The sequence below is a fragment of the Dermacentor andersoni genome, chromosome 5, assembly GCF_023375885.2.
Source record: "Dermacentor andersoni chromosome 5, qqDerAnde1_hic_scaffold, whole genome shotgun sequence".
NCBI classification, from domain to species: domain Eukaryota; kingdom Metazoa; phylum Arthropoda; class Arachnida; order Ixodida; family Ixodidae; genus Dermacentor; species Dermacentor andersoni.
In genome coordinates, this window is record NC_092818.1 from 174,134,316 (window position 1) to 174,147,135 (window position 12,820).

Here is a 12,820-nt window from a genome sequence, read left to right on the forward strand (position 1 = left end):
TTCTGCTAACTTCCTCGTCAATACGTGCACAAGCCTCGCTCGGCACTGCATTAATTGGGCCTAGTGAGCGGATCTCCCGCCTTATTTGGTCCACTCGTAGCGCGCTCATCGGGGAAAAAGTGAAGCGCACCGAACCGCTGGCCTAAGCAGCTTTATTATTCCTTCCTTCGGGCTGTTCGTCAACGGTCGGTGAGGTCTGAAGCTCCGCTGCAGCCGGTACCTGATGTTTTCTTATTTCTTAATTCACTCTTAGTATGTCGTAACTTGTATATTTCTAGATTGTAAGTTACGTGACTTACCAAGCAACATCCATGGCCTCTCGGTGAGTAATTACAAGGCAGGCACGTTCGGTCCTCGCATACGCTTGCCAACGGCGCCAGATCCGGCGCCACACGTCCGCGTTAGACACAAAATAAAACAAAACAAATAATGTACAGGCCTTGCAACGCAGGCTCGTGTTTGGTCATGCTCTTGCTTTTCAAGACACGCTAATGAAGCCATCTTTCTCGGCCGCCTGCTCATTCGCTCTCGGACTTTCTCCTGTCTTCTTTATATTTCTTTACCGTAGACTGCGGCAACTACACTGCCGCAAGGATCTTAGTAATGACGCACATTGTTAGAGGAAAAAGTCACAAAGAAAACTAAGCTGTCAGCTCAAGAATTTTGCAAGAGAGAACTGTCTGTTCGTCGAAGAGCGGCGATTGCAAATGAACGGGTGCGAAAGCGGAGCGACACTGTGCCGGCAGGTGAAGGAGCTAAATTTAGTCTTATTCACAAGTGTGTGGCCAAGCAAGGTCTGCGTTCATTATAACTTCGTCCAGGTTAACTGTAAAGCAGTATGCTGATTTGAGGGCTTAGAAAATAACATCTGCGTTTTATTCCACTACTACCAAGATGATTTCGTTTTCCTAGCACGGCGGCTTCGTCCAGCTGCGCCAATGTAAAGAAAAGTAAGCTGCGTGCCAATAAGGTGTCGCCTTACTGAAACCTTAGCTAGTTATTGACTACAAGTGATTGTTGCTTCGCGTTGTCTGTCGCAGAATACTGCGCGCATACGCAACCTCGCACGTGCAGTGTTTTACGAGTCACCAAGGCCCTATGACGCTGTCAAGGAAACCGCTTACCAATCAAGTGCTGCTTCTTGTTACATTTTTGCGAGGGACCTGAGTCCAAGGAGCTGAATTTCCTGCAACAAGGCCACGTAAAGCAGACAAAAGCATTTTAAAGGAGCTTCGTGATTGATTGATTGATTGATTGATTGATTGATTGATTGATTAATTGATTGATTGATTGATTGATTGATTGATTGATTGATTGATTGATTGATTGATTGATTGATTGATTGATTGATTGATTGATTGATTGATTGATTGATTGATTGATTGCACCCAGCGTCATGAAGGAAGCAACATTCCGTTTATGAGAGACGCTGTAGTGAAGTACTCGTGTAATTTTGACCACCTGGGGTTCCTTAATGCACACATAGATCTAAGTATACGAGAGTTTTGACTTTCACTCTATCGAAATGCGGCCGCCGCCGCCGCTCAGAGTTGCAACCTGAACTTCGCGCTCAGCAGAAGAATGCCAGCACAAAGGCGGGTGCTTCATTACTCGCCTGGAAAAAAGTAGCCATGGTTACAAACCAAGGCATTTTATTTACCTATAATCGGTCATTCGTTACTCAACAGTTGTGATCGTGAACAAAACGTATATTCAAGAAAATGCTGAACGGTCAGATTATGCTCGTCAGTAATGGAAAGAAGGAAGAAGTTACGGATCAAGCCTCCTGAGATTCCGTCTTGTATTACGCCGAAGCAACAAGTGCAGATGCAAGCCGCAGTGACGAGCCGTAGTGACAGCCACAGGTCACAACTGCACTCCGCCCTCTGTGAACTTCTCGCTTCCCCCTGGCCAAGGTCCTCCCACTGAGACCAACCATCTCTTGCTTCAACGTTAGTGTGCCTGAACGTCAGGACGATTTTTGGGGTATGTCAGAATCTTCTGCTACAGTTACCTACATGGACGCTACGGCGAAATCTTCCGATGGTTCGGAAAAACGCCCTGAAATACCGCCCCCCAAACGCTACCGTGGATCGAAAAGGTCGCTCATTCCAGTGAACTATCTGCCAGAAAAACACCTAAGCCAAACTTTACAATCATATATAAACGAAAAAAAAATCCTTACCAAGTGATCACACGCGTCAATCCACTCACATTGAAGACAGCCTTTGAAGCGGTAGCTTCAGATGCAGTACTGCAAGTACAAGTAAATGACCGTTTGAACCTCATGGCTGTCGATACACGCTATGCAGAAGCTTCTCAATGACTTTTGAAAATCTCAAGTATTGCTGAAATGGCGATTCAGACCTACAGTGCCATGGTCCAGCAATTGTGGAGCAGGCGTCATCAATAGAGTTCCTGTAGACGTTTATCAAGCGGATATCGTTACGGCTCTTCTTCAAAGGCTTCCTGTCAAGTTCATACCAGGGTACGAAAACTCCTTATACCTCCCCTGGGGCACTTGGTCCCATGCCGATACGTGGCAGCAGCGTCACTTCCACCACCTGCGGTTGCTGGATATCCAACTGGAAATGATTCACAAACAAAACAATGCCTTCATGACGTCACTGACGAGGTCAGAAGGTAGAGGGAGAGGATCCGCCACCGGAAGGAGGACGCTTGGCGCAAAACATTTCTTGCCCACTTCGCATGCAAGCGGGTTGTGTTCATGCTCTCTTGCGCATCCACTGGCTACACTGGCTACATACATTGGCCAAATCACGGAGTAGAACCCGCTGAAGTGAGCCATGTTTATGAAGTGCTTTTTTCTGCCGCGTCTTACTTGGAAGCTCCTAGTCATTTCTTTAAAAAACTGGGACAGCGCTCGTACACACCAGTGTCTAACAATTATAATGACAAATATTTTAATAGCAAACCGTCGTTCACTACCATATTTGCAGCTAATATATTACATTTCGCCATTTCTTGAAAGTGGTCACTTTGAAATTCCTAACTTGTGGTTAAGTTGAGGGCAACAGTTCAACTCGTCCACATATATAGTGGGGGGTAGTATAAAGAAAATAACTTTCTGGCGCCATCAATCGGTAATTTTGATCGTGTGTTGTGGAGTCGATCAACTAAATCTTGCCGATTTCTCAGTCAGCCAAAACTCAACACAAGTAAAAGTTGAACGCTTTTGTTTTTATTCTCACATTCCGTGCTCGAAAAAGACGGACCTCCACGCATTGCGAAAGTGTCAACTTGCAGAAGCAATTTTCATTCACAACTGAACTTTGTCCATAATGATCGAACATAGATTCCAGAAGATCGAAACCAATGCAAAAATTAGCCGTCACGGTCTGGTCACATGGAACTTGACTATAACGTATGTTATGATTGCGACACATTTTGGGACCTTCAAAAAGAAGATAGAGTACAATACATGTATTTCATTGACAGTATGAGAAGTAAGTACCCACCGAATTTTAAACTGGCCACATGCGTCTGCATGAACAGGCAGTACGGCCTATTGTTCATTATTTTGCTCCTTTTTCTTAACTGCTCTCAATATTTGAACAACATGCCGAATGACGGAGCACATTTCTATAGCGCTTACAAGCGCATATTATCTTCGCGTCGTGACATTTAGGAACCAAACATTCATAAAAACTGAATAGCAGTCGTGATCGCAAGGAAGATTACCAGTTCATACTTAATCAGACTTGATTATGGGGTTTTATGTGCCAAAACCACTTTCTGATTATGAGGCACGCCGTAGTGGAGGACTCCGGAAATTTCGACCACTGGGGGTTCTTTAACGTGCACCTAAATCTAAGTACACGGGTGTTTTCGCATTTCGCCCCCATCGAAATGCGGCCGCCATGGCCGGGATTCGATCCCGCGACCTCGTGCTCAGCAGCCCAACACCATAGCCACTGAGCAACCACGGCGGGTATTCGTACTTAATTAGCATTAAGTTGTGTATATTGTAATACCGGTATTATTAGGCAAACTAATTACATTGCGCCTCGTCTATAATACAGATGCTCAGAAAACTTGCACACACCGAAGCTAAGCCTAAAGCAAGGAAATTGAGAAAAAAAATCACGCATTCAAGTCCTTCAGTACAAGTATTTCAGCGACAGCAGGTGGGCTACCGACATTACGAATGGGTTGAGCGACAATGACCCTATGTAAGCCCACTCAGGCTTGCACAGAACTGGTTTACTCATGCAAAATGAATACCGCCTCAGAAAATAAAGTGAAATATTTGTATTTACCTGCTCTCATTAGGAAACCTGAAAAACTTAGCAGAACTGGAATACTCGGTGTCAGAACCCCACAGAGCCGCGCAACACATGTGATGCCCGATTTAGCCATCTTCTGAGAGTCTACAGGGAGACAACCTCGATCACCTGCTGATAGAAATTATCCCACAGAAGCATCGCAAAAACAGCACATACATCCTGAACTTATATAGCAACCCATCCAAAGCGAGTCAGTGATTGCTGCTACTGTTCAGGAAAGTCATCAACCTCGCGGGCCCACCCCCGCTCCTGATAAGCGGGGACCTCAACGCCCCGAACCCGGCGTGGGGCTACGGCCATGTTAGGGTCAAGCGCTAGCACCTCTGGCAAGACTCACAAAACCTAGGCCTCACTGTCATCACGGACCCCAGCGCTCCCACGAGGATGGGTAACTCGTAATCCCGAGACAGCACACCGGACCTCACCTTGGTCAAAAATATCGAGAACGCAAAGTGGCGAAATACGACTGCCAACTTAGGCAGTGACCACATGATTACAGAAATCAAGATCCCGGCCTTTGCGGGAACCCCACCACCAACCAGAAGCTTCGTACTCACGGACTGGGACAAGTTCCGCAGAGAGAGAGACACGGTCCAAAACGGTGAGCCGATCCCAAATTAAATTGTGGGGTTTCACGCGCCGAAACTGCGATCTGTGTATGAGGCGCGTCGTAGTGGGGGACTCCGGAAATTTTGACCCCGTAGGGTTATTTAACGTGCACCTGAATATAAGCACGCGGGTGTTTTCGCATTTCACTCCATTGAAATGCGGCCGCCGCGGGCGGGATTTGATCCCGCGACCTCGTGCTTAGCAGCCTAACGCCAGACGAGCCGATCACCGACATCGACTTATGGACCTCATCACTGATCAACGACTTCGAAGCAGCCACACAGATAATCACTACCGAGACCGAAACGGAGAAGATGAACGGCCGCCTAGCCCACATTATCGAGGCCAATGCTTTCATCCTAAACCTATGAAGAGCGACTCAACCGCAAGCTAACGAAAGAAGTCACCGACCTCAACAGAGAGATCGAAGAGCACCGTCAAACGCTGAGCAGGCAACAGTGGGACGAGGTGTGCAACGCCGCGGACAGCCAACTTCAGAACACCCAGACGTGGAAGCTCCTCAAACAACGAAACAGCGTCATCCAAAAACGGAGAAGCAAATGTCTACTTCAAATATCCACAGTTCAGCAACGGCACTATCGGTGTGAGCCGAACCCCACCCTAGACGAACCCTGCGAGGAGGTCAGTCTACATCTCCTGAAAGTAGGTCATACAGCTCCGCACACAGTGGATCGAGGTGTTCCCCAGGGTGGTGTCCGACCTTATTTACTACCTCTCTGGTTAGACTGAAGAAGTTCATTCCCACATTCTTTGAAATGTCTTGACGTGAGGATGGCATATGTGTATGGAGCTGCGGTTTCGACAGACGTGTCCTGCGAGCAAGACTGCAGAAAGCTATCGACTCTATTGAAATATTTCTATTCGCACGAAGGCTAAGGATATATATCACCAGAAAAGTGTACCGTCATTGCTTTCACTAGGCGTGGTATACCGCGCTACACGTTAAAGGTTGCGTACTCTCCCATTCAGTATGTGCCAAGTCACAAGTTTCTGGGCGTGAAAATAGACAGACTAATGACGTGGACGCCACATGTTTGAATATCAAAAATATTTCAGATGATACGCGAACACCTTCCGTACGCTATCAAGCAACACTCGGAGTTGTTACTTGAATGCTCTGCTATGCGCTTATATAGGGCTCTCTGTGAAGGCCTCGTACGATACAGCTTTATTATGCTACAGGGCATTTCTCAAGCCAACATAAGATCACTCACTAATACGCAAGCAAAACCCTTGAGGGTGTACCTCGGCCTGCCAAAAAGCATATCAACTGGAGGAACCCTTGCAGAAAGCAGACGCCTATCGGTTCAAGTGCTTCTGCAGCACGAGATTTTTCGAGTCCATATGAGCTTTGCTGCCAGAGTGTCGGGTCATCAGCTTGCTTCAAACAGTGGTCCTGTGGTGAGGAGCTCGCTCCCGTAAATTATCGAAGCCCTTCTATGCCGACGGAGCTACCATCGAAATTTTCTTCGTGGTCAGTTATCACTTTCGTGCCTGAGTTCAAGAGCAGGAGAAATGCTACCAGTACGTCGCTGATATATCTTGCTCTAAAGCATATTAACACAAGCTGGAGGGCTCTCCATCATATTTACCCCAATGGCTCCGTTACGCGTACATCATCTGGCATTGGTGTGTGGATTCCGTCTGCCAACGCTACCATCTCTGCCTCCGCACTTCAACTACAGCCATTGAACTAGCTGCACTGCGGGCAGCATTTATTCAAATCATAGAACAGACAGCTGAATATTCGATCTTCACAGACACAAGAGCGGCCCTACAGTTCCTGAGGTCGTGACGCACGCAGGAACAACTCGTCATAGACATCAGGTGCGTATGCAATAAACTCTGCGAACTGCATAACAGCGCTGTGCTGCAGTGGCTACCAGCCCACTGTGGAATACAAGGAAACGTCAAGACTGACCATGCTGCCTAAGCTGGGCATGACAGTTCGCGAAAAATGGACCAGTTACCTTCCTCGAGAAAAGACGCGGCGACACTGGTATCTGCGCACGCTTGGCGTTTCCAGCAATCCCTCTGGACAGATAGAAGCCATCATTACTTAGCCCTACACAAAATTGATCTATCGCGAGTTTTATATGCCGCGATGCCTCAATTGACAAGACCAAACATGCCTACACCTCATCAAACTCAACGTGGCCTACATGAACCACTTCAAGTGCAAGATTCAACTGACGTACTCGACAATTTACTCTGAATGTACTCTGAATGTAATGGCCCTGAAGACCTGCAATATGTTCTGTGCGACTGCTGCAGCTACGCGTCAGAAATACACTCGTTGAAGGCGGTACGACAGCTGCAATAGGAGTCGAGCTTGGAACTGCGGCACATTTCCGGCCCATGGGAAAGTATCACCTGCTAGTTACGCGCCCCGAAAGCGCTGTTTACTTTCTTGCGGGCCACGAACCTTAGTGAAACCTTGTAAATATCTCTATAGTATACATGTCTGTACGTGCGATTGTGTGTGCTGTTATGTATTTCTTAATATATCATAATCATCACCTAGGAACTGTAGTAGCATGTCAGGCGAATAGCCAGGCTAACATCTCCAGCATATCATTAAAGATTGTATATATCTCTCTTTCGAGAAAAAAAAAACGAGATACGTGAACACCAAATTCTGGAAGGGTTGCGCTCGCTATGTGTCACGTTATGCGTGCATATTACCGCGTACAGAAGTCCTGGCGTGACGAATTTTTCCCTCAATATGGACGTGAACTTGTCATTTTTTCTTTACTTCTCAAGTTGGGGCCTTCTCATCACCAAATCGTCTATCTTGTCAGGTACGTGACGCGACAGGGTCGTTAGCAGCGGTGTTAGGCTTCGGAACACTGGCCAGAAAGAGGAGAACCGTTGCTGGCCACGGTGGCGGTAACGCCCCGCGGGGGGCTTAAGGCGGTCACTGAGCGGAAAAGACAAAGTGGAGCCTCGCGCGAGATTACTGTCTTACGCGGGGATTAGTGAGCAACGACTTGAACGCGATTGTCCGGGGAACCAGCGGAAGGAAGACAGGTTGTTATCGGGACTGCTTTTGGACAGTCTGGCTGGCTGGCTGACTCGTGCGCGGTCGCGAAGATTGGTGGGGATAGAGAGAACCAAATAGGAACAAAAAAAAAAGAGGAAGCCTCCCTAGGGCCAAAGCCAATCAGAAAGAAAATCCCTGTGGGATAAAGGCAAAGGGGCACTCGTGTCGGCTGCGAAGATGCAAACTCACTACAAGATTTAAAGAAAAGCGAGATAAGAACCTAACCGCTAACAAGAAAAACAAGGGAACGTCGATGTGGTGGCCTTGAGGCAATTGAACGTCAGACGAAACAAGATAACTTGGTAGACACACAGCGAAGCGAACGCGACGCATGCATACAGTGTCGAAGAAATTGAGAAAGGGCCTCATGAAAGAAGGCAGCCCAAAGAAGATATATGCATGGGCCAACAGTCGTATACAGCTAAGGAATAAGAAGTGTCTGGATATTGAGTATGCAAAGATAAGTACCAAATAGTAAAGCAAAACGCAGTCCTTTGTTCTCCAGCACCTGATATGAATTGCGATTATCGTAAACATCACATAATAGTAGAATTTAAGCAGAAGTATTTGTTTGCTGATGCAGTGAGATGTGAAGACGCAGTTCCTTCGTGAAATGTATGACCAGATTTCGTCGCCATAGAGATAGTGCTACAGATAGCAGTAAGAAGGTACCTTTGTAGGATAGAACAGTAGACATATAGCACATCCTTACAGACCATGAAATGCTCAGAACAAGGCGATGGCACCGGCCTTTCGTACGCATAAGATGACAGGTGCGTAAACGCTTTTAGAGTTGCACTCACTTCGGCAGTAAATCCCAACCTTAAGAGTACAATTGAATGTGACCTGCCTTCTCTTCCCAGCGTTTCTTTTTTGGCCATGATATGCGCACTACAAAAAACATCAGCAGTCGACCTTACGTTTCAACCGTTTCGTTGTACTGGAATGCAAATGTCCACTCACCCAGATGAGTAGGCTACACGAAACGTGGTGCCTGTTTAGAGCTCTCGCGATACACGCGCCAGAAACGTAATAGCCTCGTAGCCTGTTGTGTTTACCACAATGCTAAAGTCTATTAAAATGCGAAATTGTAATATCCAATTTGCTGTTTTACTTTTCGCTCAAATGTCATGCACCCCGACGTGTTCTTATCTCCGCTGCACACGGCTTGCACAGGGTGATAGCTTTCGTGCCCACGCTCACAGCGTCAATTAGTCAGCCAGGCAGGGGGCTTACGCCACTAGCGCAGCGGTTATTTACATACGTCGGGCAAATCTACAGTTCCCGTACGAAATAGTACATGCGAGGCGAGGTTTAACTTTGATGGCGTGCCGTCGCGCGACGCTGCGCTGCTATAGCGCTCGTCAGAGTGAAGCATGCGTGCGCGTGCATCGCAGCCAAGAGGACGTGCGGCAACGGCGGCGGTCCACAGCGGCTGCCGCCTAGCGCGCATCAGGCAAATGCGAGCCCGCTGCGCGCTCGTTACAACGGCCGGAGTTGCAGTCACTCAATCATTAGTCCTTTCGGGAAGGGGCCAGCGCGAGGCTTACTCGTGCGTTTCGCGCGCACAGTCGACGCGCGTTCGTCGCGCGTCGGCGGTGTTGTCTGCGACACGGCGGCAGTGCTTTTTTTAAATTGCGGCCACATGACGCTGCGCGTGGTCAAACGAGCTAGTCCCTTACTGAGGGTAAACAGGGCGAGGAAAACACGAAAGCAACCAGATGGGACAAACGCTGACTTCCAACTGACGATATTTATTGACAGAAATGTAATATATCCACACGCGCAGAAAGATTTAAATTAAACCAATTCGCAACGAGAAAGAAAAAGTAAAAGAAGAAGAACCAACAAAAGCTGAAAAAGCAATACATTGAAGCCTTGGACAATCAGACGCCCGCTGGGCATGCCTCCACCTTCCAAGTATCTGAGTTCTTTACTGGATAAGGTAACCGATGGCTTGCTCATGCAGACGCATTGTTCTCTAGTCATCTGAACTGACTGGCTGATTTCACGCGTTTGCTCATCCTATTCACAAATCACTGTGGTTCGCTGTAACTGTGGGGTACAGCTCTGATGTAGTTTCAGCACAAACGGTGGATCTTCATAAGAGCCCGCCGTGGTTGCTTAGTGGCTATAGAGTTGGCCTGCAAAGTACCAGGTCGCGTAATGGAATGCCGGCCACGGCAGCCACATTTCGATGTGGGCGAAATGGGAAAACACCGGTGTACTTTGATTTAGGTGCACGTAAAAGAACCCCAGGTGGTCCATATTTCAAGAGTCCCTCACTACAGCATGTCCCATAGTCATATCGTGGTTCTGGCACGTAAAATCCCCTAATTTAATTTTAATCTCCACAAGAAGGATAAACAAATTGGCAGTGAGACAAAAAAGGAAACAAGAACATCAACACATAATTGCAAATTCCAAATACACAGCAAAAGAAAAATAAACATACACATAAAGAAGACACGACACACGCGGACGAGCGCAGATAACAGATAAAGAAGGAAGGAAGGAAATCCAAGGATCGTGCGCGTAATATGTTACATTGATTCTATGATCTGGAGTTGCGCTGCTTAGCAGTTTCAGCTAGCTTTCTTTAGTTTTTTCTAACGTGCTAATGAGGAAAAAGCTGTCTTGTAGCAAAAGATGCCGACGTAGGTCCGATGTGCGTGTGTGCGAGGTTGCACACATACATACATACATACATACATACATACATACATACATACATACATACATACATACATACATACATACATACATACATACATACATACATACATACATACATACAAAGAGATCAGTGAAATTTATTTTGTTGCTTGTAAAAAATGGCTCGCACATCTTCCGGTAGAACTCCAAACACAACCGTAGACCCTATCCCGAGCCGCACGACTATCGCAAGTACACAGTCATATTTCGATCTACTCTATATATATATATATATATATATATATATATATATATATATATATATATATCAAAACGTTTATGTAAAAGAAAAAAATGCAGAAAGCGAGTGGGTGGAGCCCCTAGTCCAGGGCCCCACTGGCTTGAGCGGTCCGCCGTGCTTGGCCGAGAAGCGCTAGTTCCATCTCCCGATCCTCGCTGGCGAGCCAAGTCTCCCACTGCTCCCTTCCGGAAAGTTTGCCGGCTATTTTTGGTGTATTAATTTTGGGCGGCCTGTTCTGGCAGTCCCACGTAATGTGGGCGAGCGTTGGCCGGCCTCCGCACCAAGGACAGCGAACGCTGTACAGCGTTGGGTGAATGGCATTTTTCAAATAAAGGTTTGGAAATGTGTGCGTCTGTATTCGGCGCCAGTCATAAGAGTCCTGCCTGGATAGGTCAGGGTGTGGTGGACTGTACTTTCTTCGCTCGCGCCGCTGGTGCTCAAGGATGTCTCGTGGTAAAAAGGGGTTTTCGTCAGAGTGGTCGGCCGCTCGGTTGACAAAAGCACGAGCTGCGCCGTCCGCTCTCTCATTGCCCTCGAGTCCTGCGTGACCCGGGCACCAGATGATCATGTGTTTCTGTGTTAGGTTGGATCCTTATAGGTGAGTGGTGCTGTGTGGTAGCCTCCCGGTGATAAATAGTCTACATGCGACTTGGGAATCTGTAAGAGTTATCTACAATTGTCCCAGAGCGTCCTTAGTTTTAATAGCTAGCGCGATGGCTGAAGCTTCTGCGGTATCCGCAGATGCAACTCTAGCCGTGGCGCAAGTCACAAGCGCGTGATTTGCGGCCGCTCCTACCACTGCGAGGGCGTATTTGTAAGCACCACGTCGAGCGACATCTGTGTAGACTGTATCCGGGTTTCCACCGAATTGCTGCATTAACTTTCGAGCTCGAGCACTTCTACGTCCCCGGTGGTATTTCGAACTCATGTTCTTAGGGATTGTGGCTACTATGATCCTTTCACGAAGGACTCTGGGCAGAGATTCGAGTTCTTCTCCCGCATACTGTGGACGAGTAGGGTAACCCACGCGGCAAAGTAATTTTCTGCCAGAGGAGGTAAAGCTAAGCCGCTCCCGTTGAGATATGAGCGTCGCTGCCCGTAGCTCCTCGTAGTTATTGTGAATCCCGAGGGCCAGCAGGCGTTCAGTAGAGGTTCCCTGTGGTAGGCCGAGAGCCGCTTTGTACGACGTTCTAATCAACGCATCTAGGGCCTTTAGTTCTGTTTTCGTGGGGTCCTGGAAAGGGAGGCTATATGTGAGACGACTTAGCACAAAAGCCTGAACGAGCCGGATCGTCTCTGTTTCCTTGAAACCTTTTCAGTGATAAGTTACTCTACGGATCATACGGGAGATCTGTTTCACCGTAGTCCTAAGGGTTTTAATGGTGTGGTCTATTCGTTTGTTGCTTTGCAGCCACAGTCCGAAGACTCGCATTTTCTGGACCTCCTTTATCTGGCTGTCTCCTAGAAAGAGGTTCACCGGCTCGTGAGTTTGACGGCCTCGACCTCGTATCCTGATAAATTCTGATTTATCGGGAGCGCAGCTCATTCCACTGCTGCGAGCGAAGGTTTCGACAACGGTCGCTGCTTCTTGCAGGATTTCTTCTTTTTGTCCTAACGAGCCGCTGGTTGCCCATAGGGTAATATCTTCTGCATATAACGCGTACCCTAGCCCAGGTACGACGTCGAGTGTTTTGGCTAAGCGTCTCATGCCGATATTGAAAAGAAGGGGAGAGAGTATCGCCCCTTGCGGTGTACCTCTATTGGGCATGGGAAAAGATTCTGAGTGCGTAGTGCCAATGCCTATTGTTGCGATGCGAGAGGTCAGGAAAGAGCGGGCGTAATCATAGATTCTTTGTCCACAACGGATGTCACTTAGCTCAGATA

General features: G+C 47.5%; 1 protein-coding gene across 3 annotated transcripts in view; it reads right to left on the reverse strand.

Moving 5' to 3' along the window:
* The window catches only part of LOC126531630 (nephrin-like), a 372,938-nt gene that overhangs the window by 342,489 nt on the left and 17,629 nt on the right, over nucleotides 1-12,820 (reverse strand). The gene's annotated exons all lie outside the window — the stretch shown is intronic.